Source organism: Loxodonta africana, chromosome 20 (assembly GCF_030014295.1).
Source record: "Loxodonta africana isolate mLoxAfr1 chromosome 20, mLoxAfr1.hap2, whole genome shotgun sequence".
Classification (NCBI taxonomy): domain Eukaryota; kingdom Metazoa; phylum Chordata; class Mammalia; order Proboscidea; family Elephantidae; genus Loxodonta; species Loxodonta africana.
In genome coordinates, this window is record NC_087361.1 from 58,189,110 (window position 1) to 58,202,448 (window position 13,339).

Consider the following 13,339-nt stretch of genomic DNA (forward strand, 5'->3'; position numbering starts at 1 on the left):
TTTTTAAAACCCTTTCCAAACAGGTCTTTATCCACAAAGCTGCTTTTATAAGCTACTACTTTTCCTAATGTCCGCTTATTCAGAACTCCTTAAAAATATCACACGTGAAAGTGATTGACATCTTACGGGATCTGGGTCTGTTGGAATTTTTTTTTTTTTTTTAAAGGAAGAAATATTTTTTCCTTTGGGTTGATGAACAAGTCTTCCTTGAAATATGATCCTCTCAGATAAATAATGGCAATAAAAGTAAATGGAAAGTGGGAGCGAACGTGGTTTCTTGGTGCAGCGTGCAGCACTTTCTAATTGGAAGAGGCTAGAAGGGAGTTTTCCTTGGACGGCTCCCATCTGACTTCAGACCAAATAAAACAGTGATTTGCTTGCGAGCCTTGAGGTCTCTGTTCCCTTGTTAAAGGAGAAGCTAAGAACAGAAGACAAAGTACTAAGTTATAAAATTGTTTTCTAATGATTTGAGTGGGTATTTCATATCATATGGTAGAATATAGAGAGTATACATATGAGGACCAAAAAAAGACAGACCCCCCACCCGTTTGTCAGTTTGTCATACTGTCATGGGTTGTGTGTTGATGTGACATTGGGAGCTATGCCACTGGTATTTGAAATACCAGCAGGGTCACCCAGGGTGAATAGGTTTCAGTGGAGCTTCCAGACAAAGACAGACTAGGAAGAAAGGCCTGGCAATCTACTTCTAAAATTAGCCAATGAAAACCTTATGGATCACAACAGAATGTTGTCCAACTTACTTCGGTCACATCATCAGGGGGGATCAATAGCAAGCCCCCAAGTACAACAAACTGAGAGACGGGTGATAGAACCCATGGCTGACATTGCTAATTGACCAAGACCTTCTTCCTCACCTGAGCACCCAGAATCTCCAGCCCCTCAACTCTGCCCTCCAGACATCCATGCCAGTTAATATGAATTAGAATTTACACTGGACCCCCTTTGCTATTTTTGTGAAAGAGCAATGGTTCTCAAATGGGGGGTGACTTTGGCCTCCAGGAAAAATTTGGCAATGTCTGGAGATGTTTTGATATTCGTCAATGGGGAGGGGAAGAGACTAACATCTAGAGATCAGGAATGCTGCTCAACATCCTACAAACCACTAAAACAATCTCTCTCAATAATTGTCTGGCCCAAAATGTCACTAGTACCAACGTGGAGAAACGCTGCACTAGAGAGATATAATCTATGGTCTTGAAGTCACCCAGATTCAGGTATTAAAAGACAAATATCCCTTGGATAGGAAGTAGCTTAATCCTAAACAAGTAAGATCTGGAAGGCAAAGATTATCATTTTTTTCCACAGAGATTTTACATGGATTAAAAAAATCCGAAACCAAATCCATTGCTGTCGAGTCGATTACGACTCACGACGACCCTGTGTATTACACCATAGAACTGTGCTCCATCAGGCTTTCCTGGCTGCATCCTCTGTGAAAGCAGATCACCAGGCCTTTCTTCCCTGGTGCTGCTGGGTGAGTTCGAACCTCCAACCTTTCAGTTAGTGGCCAAGTGTGAACCGTTTCACCACTTAGGGATGTATGTGGAATAAAAAAAAAATAATAATTTTTTTTTTTTTTTTAAGGATTAATTCTCAGTAAACAAGCTGGAAAGTTATTTGGAAATTTGGAAGGAATGTGAATATAGCACACTGTCTTTCTTTTTTAAGAGCAATTATTTTTAACCTTATCTTCTTTTAATTCCTTTCAAAATGGAGTTCCCTTTTTCTTCCACAAAGTGGACACCCTCTTCCTAACATACCAAGACTCAGCCCACAGAAATATTCAGTGGAGTCAGCAGATCTTGATGGAAGCAACATGCTACAGATACCGGGGAAGAGCAGATGGAAGGAAATTAATACGGCAGCTTCATGTGCTTTGTTATCAGCAAAAACAAAACATATAGAAAGAACAGAATAAAGTGGTCATTATGGATTTTCTCATTCCTGGCAACCAAAAGGCTTTCTAACAGAGAAAGTTCTCCCAGCTCTGTGCTCTCTGTTGGTTTGGGCAGTAGCCCAGGAGGCATCTTGAAAGATGTTAAGCTTTTAACGCGTGGTGTAGGAAGGCCTGACCAGAGGCTTTTGGGACCAGTACTCTGTTTTGCTCCAGGATGCGTTGTGTGATTACTAGAAGTTTGCAGAAGGACTTTAGTCTGCTGTGTTCTTTAAGGCCCCGCATAAAACGGGGCCGTTGGAGAGGAGGTTCAGTGGTAGCATTCTTGTCTTCCATGCAGGAGACTGGAGCTGGTTCCCAGCCAATGTACCTCACGTGCAGCCACCGCCCATCTGTCAGTGGAGGCTTGCATGCTGCTATGATGCTGAACGGGTTTCAGCAGAGCTTCCAGACTAAGATGGACTAGGAAGAAAGGCCTGGAGATCAAATTCCAAAAACCGGCCAATGAAAACTCTGTGGACCACAACGGTCTGATCTACAGGCAATCCTGGGGACGGTACAGGACCAGGCAGTGTTTTGTTCTCTTGTGCCTGGAGTCCATGAGAATGGGGCTGACCCCGTGGCAGCAAACGACAACAACAATAGGTGATTCACTGTGTATCTTTGTTAAAACAAATTCCGTGCAAATTGTAGTTATTCTGGATGTTAGTAACAGCACTTCCCGTGCGTGCATGGGAAAAGAGGTGTAACTTAGGGGAAAATGTAAACTGATGTTTTATCGGTATGAGTTTCACAGGATTTTATGCTATAATGCTAATTCCCAAGGACCAGCCTAGAAAAGAACAAGTAGTTCTTTTTACAGTGACCAAAGTTCAAAGAAAACTGTAGATGTTCTTCAGAGACCATAAAGACATAAATAAATAAAAACAAATCAGCTTGGAAATACATTAATGTTGTCATTGACTATCAGGAAATAATCCCTGGGAAAACTGACAAATTAAATCTATTACTACTGCTATTAGAGCAGTTTCTTAATGTGTCACCAGTGAGAAGAAGATGGAGTATTTTTCAATTTGACATTTTCAGAGTGGTCAGTGATTAGCTAAATTAATAAATGTTGAAGCAAATTGTTCTTCTCTCTGCTGTTACAACAAGCAGTTGGTCAATTATTTTCAATAGATTTTATTTCTAAAAACTGCATAGAAGAAAAATCAGTAGATGAGGCTCCTCAAAAAGTCGAACATAGAACTACCGTATGGTCCAGCAATCCCCATCCTAGTTATGTCCCCAGAAGAAATGGAGGCAGGAACACAGACAGAAGCCTGTGCACCAGTGTTCATCGCAGCACTGGCCATAATAGCCCAAAAGAGGGGACAACCAAAGGAACATTAATAGATGAAAGGATAAACAAAGTGTGCTCTGTACATACAATGGAACGCTACTCATCTACAAAGAGAAATGAAGTTCTGAAGCATCCTACAGCTTGGGCGAACCTTGAAAACATCATGCTGAGCAGAAGAAGTAAGTGACAAAAGGAAAATACTGGATCATCTGGCTTATATGAAATAAGCGAAGTATAGAAACCAAAGATTATTAGCGGCTACCAGAGGTGGGAGGTAAAACGGGAGTTTTTGCTTAGGGGGCAGTGAGTTTATGTTAATAGTGGAATAATTGGGAAGAGAATGGGGAGAATGGTTGTACAACTTGAAGAATATAATCAATGTCAGTGAATTGAACATGTAGAAATTGTTGAGATGGCATATGTTTTCTTACGTGTATTTTCAACACGATTAAAAAAAAAAATGAACAGATAAAAAAGACCCAGCGTTTTAGCTGGAATTTCAAGACCCCAGTGGCAGTATTCCCGATGCCCTTGAGGCTTAATGACCAGGATGCCTAAGGCTGTAGTACAGCTTTGATGCTCAGAACTGTTGGTTCTGAATCACAATTGCATCACACATTATCAATGGAAAAATTTAAAACAGATGTAAAAAGTGGTCCCACCATATGCCTAAGAAAATTCCAAAACCATGGAAAATACAAAAATTATAATTTTTGTATATGAAAATACAAATTATAATTTTTTGATGGAAAAAAAATAGCAAGGAAGGTAAGATGAGTTTGGAAAAAAAGGAACAATGTGTCTGTAGTTTGGATTTTCCATGGTCTGGTTGATCCATGGACTAACAGGACCTCAGCAGATGCACACATAGCAGATACACACATGTCGCGGTGAAGGCCACTGAGCAGGGCAGGAATCTGGGGCCATAGCTGCTGTGAGTCATCCAGCGATTTCTGCTTTTTCTCATGCGGAACCACTGCTTAAGCTAAAAGGTTCTTGCATCTTCTGACGTGGGTCTAATGCAGCTTGCTTCCCAGTCGAGTGGTACAGCTGGCCTCTCCCACTGTATCAAGATCCCTGAGAAGCCGTCAAGAAGGAAGCAGCATCTGTTCATGGCGAGGGGAATTGATACCACTAAACTGCATACATGAAAAATGCTCAGTTAGCAAATGTTGTGTAATATATATTTTTAAAAATACTAATAATTAAAAAAAAAAAGATTTCTGAGAAGCCAAAATGAAAGCTGCCAGATCTGGTTTTGCACAGACATGAAGTCTTTTTCCCACACTGGTTAGTGCTGTTTTCTTCCATATTGACCAGTGTCCTTACTGTAGCAGCCCATGTGGTAATGGCGCCATTTGCGGTGTTAAATGCACCAACCTTGAAATCGCTATAGCACTCTCTTGCCATTAGCCTAATTTCCTTCTTGTCAAGTCCTCAAATTTGTCAAGTAAATTCATGTGTGGCCACGGCTAGACTTGGGCTCCAGAGCAACTAAGATCTGGGTGGAGATTCTGGCTCTGCCATCTCTGAGATGCTGCGGTCTTGCAGGACACCTGACTGTAAGTCCAGTTTCCTCGTCTGTACGAGGGGCGCAGTGCTAGCTGGTGCTTAGTGAGTGCTTTCCAGGTACCAGGCTCTGCTCTCAGCGTACGCAGTGTGTCACTGCTTCTCATACTAACAGCCATGGAGATAGGTACCACTATGCTGCCATTCTACAGATGAGGAAGTAAAGGCAGGGTATGCTGCAGTAACCTGCCAAGGCCACCCAGGCTGGACCTGGCCGATCAGTGTCAGTACCCAAGCAGTCTGGCTTCAAAGTGTGTGTTCTCACTAATGCCTTTCTTTAACTTCTCAACCTCTCTGCTTCTCTCAGGAGTCCTTGGGTGTCGCAAACAGTTAAGAGCTCCACTCCATCAAGAGCTTGGTGGTTTGAACCCACCAGAGGCTCCTTGGAAGAAAGCCCTGTCATCTGCTTCCGAAAGGTCACAGCCTTGTTGCTGTGACCTTTCAGGGGTGCTTCCAAAGACAGACTAGGAAGAAGGGCCTAGCGACCCACTTCTGAAAAGCAGCCAGTGAAAACAACAGTCCTGTCTGCCATTGATCATGGAGATGGCACGGCATTTTGTTCCATTGTGTATGAGGTGCTGATGAGTCGGGGACCAACTTGACAGCAGCTAGCAACAAAAGTATGCTTGTCACCGGGGAGCTACTCTGACTCACTTTGCCATCCTTGTCACAATACCGAGGACTAAAAAAGTCAGCTCACACGGTGAATGAATTCACAGCTACGTTCATACATTCACTCAACAAGTACTGACTACCCCCTGTGTGTCAGGCACTGTTCGTATCCTGGGGGTGCAAGACCATCAAAGTCCGTGCCCTCCTGGAGCTTATAGTCTAGAAAGAAAACAGATCACAGCCAGATAAGTGTACAAGTTGACCTTTCATTATTCATGGATTCCGTATCCGAGAATTTGATTATTCCCTTAAATACTTGCGCGAACATGCACATTCCTGGAGTGGCAAAAACAAGGTCCCACTTGGAATCCCTGGGTGATGCAAATAGTTAACGTGCTCGGCTGCTAACCAAAAGGTTGGAGGTTGAAGTCTGCCCAGGGGTGGCTTGGAAGAAAGGCCTGGCAATCTACTTCCAAATAACCAGCCACTGAGAACCCTATAGTGCTCAGTTCTACTCTGATACATGTGGCAGAGTCAACTCAATGGCAACTAGTGATGGTGGTGGTAGTGCTGTGAAGAAAGCTGGGGACGGGGGAATCTGTTATGGGAGAGGATGGGACGGGGCGGAGGGGTCCATCGCAGAGACAGGAAGCGGGTCTGTGAGGAGAGGACCTTTGAGCAGACACCAGATTAACAGAAGGAAGCCGTGTGAAGGTCTGGAGCACATTATTACTGCTTTTACAGTAAAATGGGTTGTGTGTCTATTTCTTAGAGTTCCTGCCACCAGTTCCAGTCAAAGGCACAATTCTCACCCCTTCTCAGCACTAAGAACAAAAGAAGAAAATACTGGAAATGCAGGTGGGAAGAGGAGAAATCTCTTCTGAGGAGCCTGAGAGAGCCCATTTCTGAAGGTATCGAGCTATGAAGGTACCATGTATAGACAGAAAACATTTCTATCTTTGGGGCTGCTGATCACTGTACTTCACCAGTTCACCCCAGGACAAAACCACAGTTTGCCACACTTTTGTTGGTTTCATTTAAGTCTCTGACCTTGACTCCTGTGTGGCTAAAAGCATATCATAATCGCAGTAAATTCGTTCTCTTTTAGTTCCATTAAAAGGAACCCAAGCCATTTCAAATATCATCTTCCTATCCAGTCTTGATTTTACAGTGCTTTTCACTGAAGATAGAGCTAATGCATTTCTGAGAGGTTGTCACAGAAGGAGCTTACGTGGGGCTCGTTTCTGCATCCACACATTTGTTCTGAAGCTTTGCTTTTGAAAAGTGTGTTTGTCATGAATGATTCGTGTTCCGTGGCTGTAGATTATGAATTTGGAGAACCAAGCCGCCTAGGAAAGGAAAAGCTCCTTTCACTTCCTGGGGTATAAGCATATCATTTGGTTTGAGTCTTTGAACTCGGATAGAAACTAATCGTAAAGTATCTGTTGTTATTGTTGTATGCCGTCAAGTCGATTCCCACGCACAGCGACCCTATAGGACAGAATAGAACTGCCCCGTAGTGTTTCCTAGGCTGTAATCTTTACGGGAGCAGACTACCAGTCTTTTCTCCCGAGGGGGCAGCTGATGAGTTCAAACCTCCAGTCTTTGGTTAGCAGCTGAGTGCTTAACCATTGTGCCACCGTGGCTCCTGTGGATCACTGAGTTCCTCAGAGCAGTGGGGAACGTGACCCGACCTTCAGATCATACCGTCAGTTTTGTGTGGACTTACCTAGGAGAGAAAATCACTGGTTAGGCCACTGTTTATGTCCACTTAGGACCCAGCTATGAATGGCATTGTGCCCCCCAAAGGAAACGCTGAAGTTTTAACCCCTGCACCTATGAATAGGATCCTGTTTGAAAATAGGTCTTTGACAGTGTTATCAGGTAGGCTAATATGAGGTCATACTGGAGTAGCATGAGCCTCAATCATATTTGATGGGTGTCCTTGGAGTCCCTGGGTGGGGCAAATGGTTAGCATACTCGGCTGCGTTATAACCAAAAGGCTGGAAGTTCAGGTCCACTCAGAGGCACCTTGGAAGAAAGACCTGGTGATCTACTTCTGAGAAATCAGCCACCGAAAACCCCATACAGCAGAGTCCTCCTCTGCACATGTGGGGCCGCCATGAGCTGGGATTGATTATATGTCAGCTGGCCCTTATGACAGTGGTTGAGGGCTCGGAAGCTAACGACAAGGTTGGTAGTTCGAATCACCAGCGTTCCTTAGAAACCCTTCAGGGAAGCTCAACTGTGTCCTGTAGGATCGCCATGGATCGGAATTGCCTCGGAGGCAGTGAGTTTGGTTTGGTTTGCTTGGTCCTTATGAAAGAGAAGACACGCAGAAACAGAGAGGAAGGACGGCGTGTGGAGATGGAGCAGATGCAGCTGTGAGCCACCAGAAGCTGGGGGAGAGGCAAGGAACAATTTCTCCCCCGAGCCCTCAAAAGGAATCAACACGGCTCTTACCCCGATTTGGACTCCTAGGCTCTAGTTTGTTAGATGATAATTGTTTCTTCTTATAAGCCACCCGGTTAGTGGTGCTTTTTTATAGCAGCTCTAGGAAAACAACACCCACCACATCTGGCTTCTCCTTTCTTCTGATGCAGACCCTGGTCACAGTCACAACCTGGAGTTCGTCCTTTCTTCTGATGCAGACCCCGGTCACAGTCACAACCCAGAAAGCCAATCATACAGGCATCCCTACAGCCACACCGACTGGTCAGAGGGGACACATGGACCAGTCAGACCAATTGGAGTCCTTCCTTGAAATTTTTTAGTTGGAGCTGGAGGGGGAGTCTTTTCCAACCACTTAATTAGACATGATGTCTGTGAACCCTGAGCTTGCTATGGCCAGCCCCTGTCACACTCCTCCTGGAGGCAGATCCACAACCGGAAGCTGAGGTCAGCACCAAGACCCTGTATTTCTCAGTGGAGTACTACTGGGAATTTGGACACGTAGTTCTTTATGGTCTAAGAATCATCCTGTGCATCACGGGACCACCTGCATCCCCAACCCTGCCACTAAAATATCAGCAAATGCCCCCAGTCATTGTGACAAACCAAATGGTGCCCCACATGCTCCCAAATGTCCCCTTGGGGAAGCCGAATCACTCCTGGGTGGGAGCATTGTGAGGTGGGTCACTCCTGAGTGGGAGCACTTTGAGCTGCATCACCCCTGGGTGGGAGCATTTGGAGCTGAGTCACACCCGGGTGGGGGCACTGTGAGCTGAGTTACTCCTGGGTGGGAGCATTGGGGGTTGAGTCACCTCTGGGTGGGAGCATTCTGAGCTGAGTCATTCCTGGGTGGGAGCACTCTGAGCTGAGTCACTCCTGGGTGGGAGCATTGGGAGCTGAGTCATTCCTGGGTGGGAGCACTCTGAGCTGAGTCACTCCTGGGTGGGAGCATTCTGAGCTGAGTCATTCCTGGGTGGGAGCACTCTGAGCTGAGTCACTCCTGGGTGGGAGCACTCTGAGCTGAGTCACTCCTGGGTGGGAGCATTGGGAGCTGAGTCACTCCTGGGTGGGAGCAATCTGAGCTGAGTCACTCCTGGGTGGGAGCAGTGGATGCTGAGTCACTCCTGGGTGGGAGGGCTGGATGCTGAGTCACTCCTGGGTGGGAGCGCTGGATGCTGAGTCACTCCTGGGTGGGAGCGCTGGATGCTGAGTCACACCTGGGTGGGAGCGCTGGATGCTGAGTCACTCCTGGGTGGGAGCGCTGGATGCTGAGTCACTCCTGGGTGGGAGCGCTGGATGCTGAGTCACTCCTGGGTGGGAGCGCTGGATGCTGAGTCACTCCTGGGTGGGAGCGCTGGATGCTGAGTCACTCCTGGGTGGGAGCGCTGGATGCTGAGTCACTCCTGGGTGGGAGCGCTGGATGCTGAGTCACTCCTGGGTGGGAGCGCTGGATGCTGAGTCACTCCTGGGTGGGAGCGCTAGATGCTGAGTCACTCCTGGGTGGGAGCGCTGGATGCTGAGTCACTCCTGGGTGGGAGCGCTGGATGCTGAGTCACTCCTGGGTGGGAGCGCTGGATGCTGAGTCACTCCTGGGTGGGAGCGCTGGAAGCTGAGTCACTCCTGGGTGGGAGCGCTGGATGCTGAGTCACTCCTGGGTGGGAGGGCTGGATGCTGAGTCACTGTTGGGTGGGAGCGCTGGATGCTGAGTCACTCCTGGGTGGGAGCGCTGGATGCTGAGTCACTCCTGGGTGGGAGGGCTGGATGCTGAGTCACTGTTGGGTGGGAGCGCTGGATGCTGAGTCACTCCTGGGTGGGAGCGCTGGATGCTGAGTCACTCCTGGATGGGAACGCTGGAAGCTGAGTCACTCCTGGGTGGGAGCAGTGGATGCTGAGTCACTCCTGGGTGGGAGCGCTGGATGCTGAGTCACTCCTGGGTGAGACTAGAGGCAAAGCTTGAAGAGGAGAGAAGGGCCAAATCACAGAGTGCTTTGGGTGCACTGTCTCGTGGGTTGGCCCTTACACTGGGGGCCACGGGAATCTAAGGAGGTGCTGATCAGAGGTGACGTGATCAGGTGGATGTACCCACAGGAGACTGGATTGGGGTCGAGAAGGACCAGTCAGGGAGCCAAGGTATGGGGCAGTGGATCTATCTGAACTGACCAAGGTTAACACCAAGGAAGTAGCAGCAAGAGTGAAGAGAGGAAAGAACAACTCAAAGGATAACAATGTCAGTGCCGACGACGACATGAAGACCAATAGGATGTAGAGAAAAAAGGAGGGGAGAAGTCGAGAATGACTCCTTACATCAGATTTTTAGGATAATTTAAATTGGAATGGAGCTAAATTCTTTGGATGCTATCAGCAATTTTCTCCAAACAATTTGGATGTGTTTAAAGAACACACAGTTGGGAGAATATCCCAGACAATGATGGGGATTAAGCAATTCAGGAATTTCGAAGGCTGCAACCATCAAATACTTCAGAATATCAGCTAAGAAGGAGTGTATTCTGGAATTTTTATGTTCTATTATACTCATTTTTTCCCCCAGGAACATAATTAAAAAAAAATTTTTTTTAAACAAATCTCAGGAACGCTGCCACCAAATGTTCTTTCCGAAGGCAAAAATTTGAAAAACAAAAAAAAACTACACAGGAATGTGAAGACTTTAGGGCAGTTAAGAGGTTTTGCTAATTACACTACAAGCTTGCCTCCTTGCAGCTCAAAGTGGGCAAAGCCACGGAAGGTGTCATACCAGGGTGCTGCGGATGGGATGGTGGGCAGAGGGAGCCGAACAGTGGGAATGAAGATGAACGTGAATACAGCATTCAATTGAAATGACTGAAGAAGAGCGCTGTCTCTCACAGTATACACACAGAGGGGAGTGTCACAGGGAAACATCAGTGGCTTCTTCCCCGCAGAGATTTTGGAGGAGAGAGAAGCATAGAATACACGGCTTGCCTTCTGCTTAAAAGTTGGTGCCAAAATCTCTGAAGTCTTAGGGGAAGGTAGAATCTAGAAAAAAAGACAAATCTCTGTGCTTTCAGGAGGCCTGGTGGTACAGTGGTTAAGAGCTCAGGCTGCTAACCAAAGGGTTGACAGTTCGAATCTACCAGCTGCTCCTTGGAAACTCCACGGAGCAGTTCTACTCCGTCCTGTAGGTCCCTGTGAGTAGGAATCCACTCCGTGGGAGGAAGATATGGCAGGCAGCTTTTGGAGCGCTCACACCCTTGGAAACTCTATTGGGCTGCTATACTCTGTTCTGTAGAGTCTCTATGAGCTAGCGTTGAATAGACGGCGGTGGCTTTTTTGGTTAGAAGACACTGTGTTGACTCTGGAGCATCATAGCTCTTGCCTACCAGGAGCATTGTTCTAGTTTTCTCTGCTATGTAACAAACTGTGACAGACATGGCAACTTTAAACAATACCCACTTACTAGTTCACAATTCTGTAGGTCAGAAGTCTGTGACTGGGTTCTCTGCTCAGAGTCTTAGGAGGCTGAAATAAAGGTGTGTTGAATAAAGCTGTGTCTTAGTTACCTAGTACTGTTGTAACAGAAATACCGCCGGGGGTGGATTTAAAGGAGAGAAATTTATTTTCTCACACATCTAGAGGCTAGAGTTCTAAATCAGGGTCTCAGCTCTGCCAATTCCTTCCTTGTTGATAGCCCTGGAAGCTCTTTGGTTCTCTGGTGATCCTGGCAGACACACGGCCTGTCCTCCCCCACGTGTGCCAGCCACTGTGTCTAACCTGCCCTTTTATAGACTCAGATGTGATTAGGTTTTAGATCAGGTGTGAAAAATGATTACATTGCATTAGATGGCATGATGGGGGGTGATGACATTGCATCACATCCATGGCTATAGGGGTGAGGACTCCAACACTTGTATTTTTGATGGGGGACACAATTCAGTCCATAACAAGCTTTGTTCTCATCTGGAGGCTCTGGGGGAAATATTTGCTACCAAGCTCTTTTAGGTTGTCGGAAGAATTCATTTCCCTGAACTTGTTGGACTAAGGTCTCTGTTTCCTTGCTGGCTGTTAGCCACGGGCCTCTCTCAGCCCGTAGAGGCTTCTTGTATTCCTTGCCATATAGCCCCCTCCATTTCGAAAGCCAGCAATGAAGAATCTCTTCCACCCATGTTAAATCCTCCCACACTTTGAATCGCTCTAGCCACCTGATTAGGTCAGGCCCACCAAAAATAATCTCACTTTCTTAAAGCCAGCTGATTTGGGGCCTTAGATGCATCTGCAAAATCCTTCTGAGCAGTTTCTTTCTGATATCTTTCCATGCTGCCACGATGGTGCGTGTGAATGTCCTGGCAGACGTCTGAAGAGCGTCAACAATGCAAAGAAGAGAGGCAAACTCCAGGTTCTTGCCAGGCTGTGCTCCAGGGTCATTGTGTAGCTTCTGACTGTGATGATGAAGCAGGGTTACATTGGCAAGTTTGAAATCATGGATGTTCACGGGGCTGAGAAAATTGTTGTGAGCCTCAGAGCAGTTTAAACAAGTGTGGAGTGATCAGCCCCAGACCTGACTTACATCTCAAGGATCTAGAAAAGTGACAGAATGATTTGCTCGACCCATCAGTTTAGTTTCATTGTATGACCTCAGCTGGCATCATGGACTAGAGGAAGCAAGCCGAAAGCACATCAGAGGGAAAATCCTGGGGTTCTTTTTCTAGGGATGTGATACATACAAATAAAATGCCTCATTGGAGAAAAAACCAGCAGCAACGCTTCACAGCAGCACCTAGAGTAACATTTGATTGTCCTAAGAGGGCAGGAATCTTTGGGGCTATCTTAGAGTTCTGCCTACCATAAACATCTGAAAAATGTTTATTGAATGTTGAATGAGAAAACAAATGAAAAAATGTTGGCAGTACGCTGGGATTATCTTCACAAGTGAAAGACAGCGTAATTTGGTTGTAACAGTGTCTCTCATCTGCTTTGCATTTTCACTGCTTACAAAAGGTCTGCGCCCACGCGAATTATTCACATTCGCTTGCTGCTAACACCAGCTCTGTAAAGCAGGTTCAACCAGCAAGGCTCCTCATCCCTCTTCCCAGATCTGAGCTCACCTAACTCCTTATCCAGTACTCTACAATGCCCCTACAGCTTCTTCAGGACTGATTTTAGACAAATGATTTGGTCACACTGCAACAGTGTGGAGAGAAGAATGAAGAGAGAGTGAAACCCAGCAGAAGTCCTGGGAATCAGGGCAGGTTAGGGCCTGGGGTGCTGACTTGTCTGCAGAAGTCAGCACCCTGGATTCAGCCAGGAGTCTGTGCCCACAGCCCACCCCTGTCATGTGGCATGGGTAGAAGACCTTAACAGGGGATTCGAATTACCCATATTACCCATGGCTGGGCCAGTGGGCAGTTGTTACTGTGAGGTTTCCCCTTGAGTAGTGGCACCCCAGCTATTTCTGGGTGTGGCTGTTATGCCCCTAA

The 13,339-nt window shown here is 46.4% G+C and overlaps 1 pseudogene; it reads left to right on the forward strand.

Annotated features, from left to right (window-relative positions):
- The first annotated feature begins 9,701 nt into the window (after positions 1-9,701).
- LOC135228311 (small ribosomal subunit protein uS8-like) lies at positions 9,702-12,666 on the forward strand (annotated as a pseudogene).
- Positions 12,667-13,339: the final 673 nt, after the last annotated feature.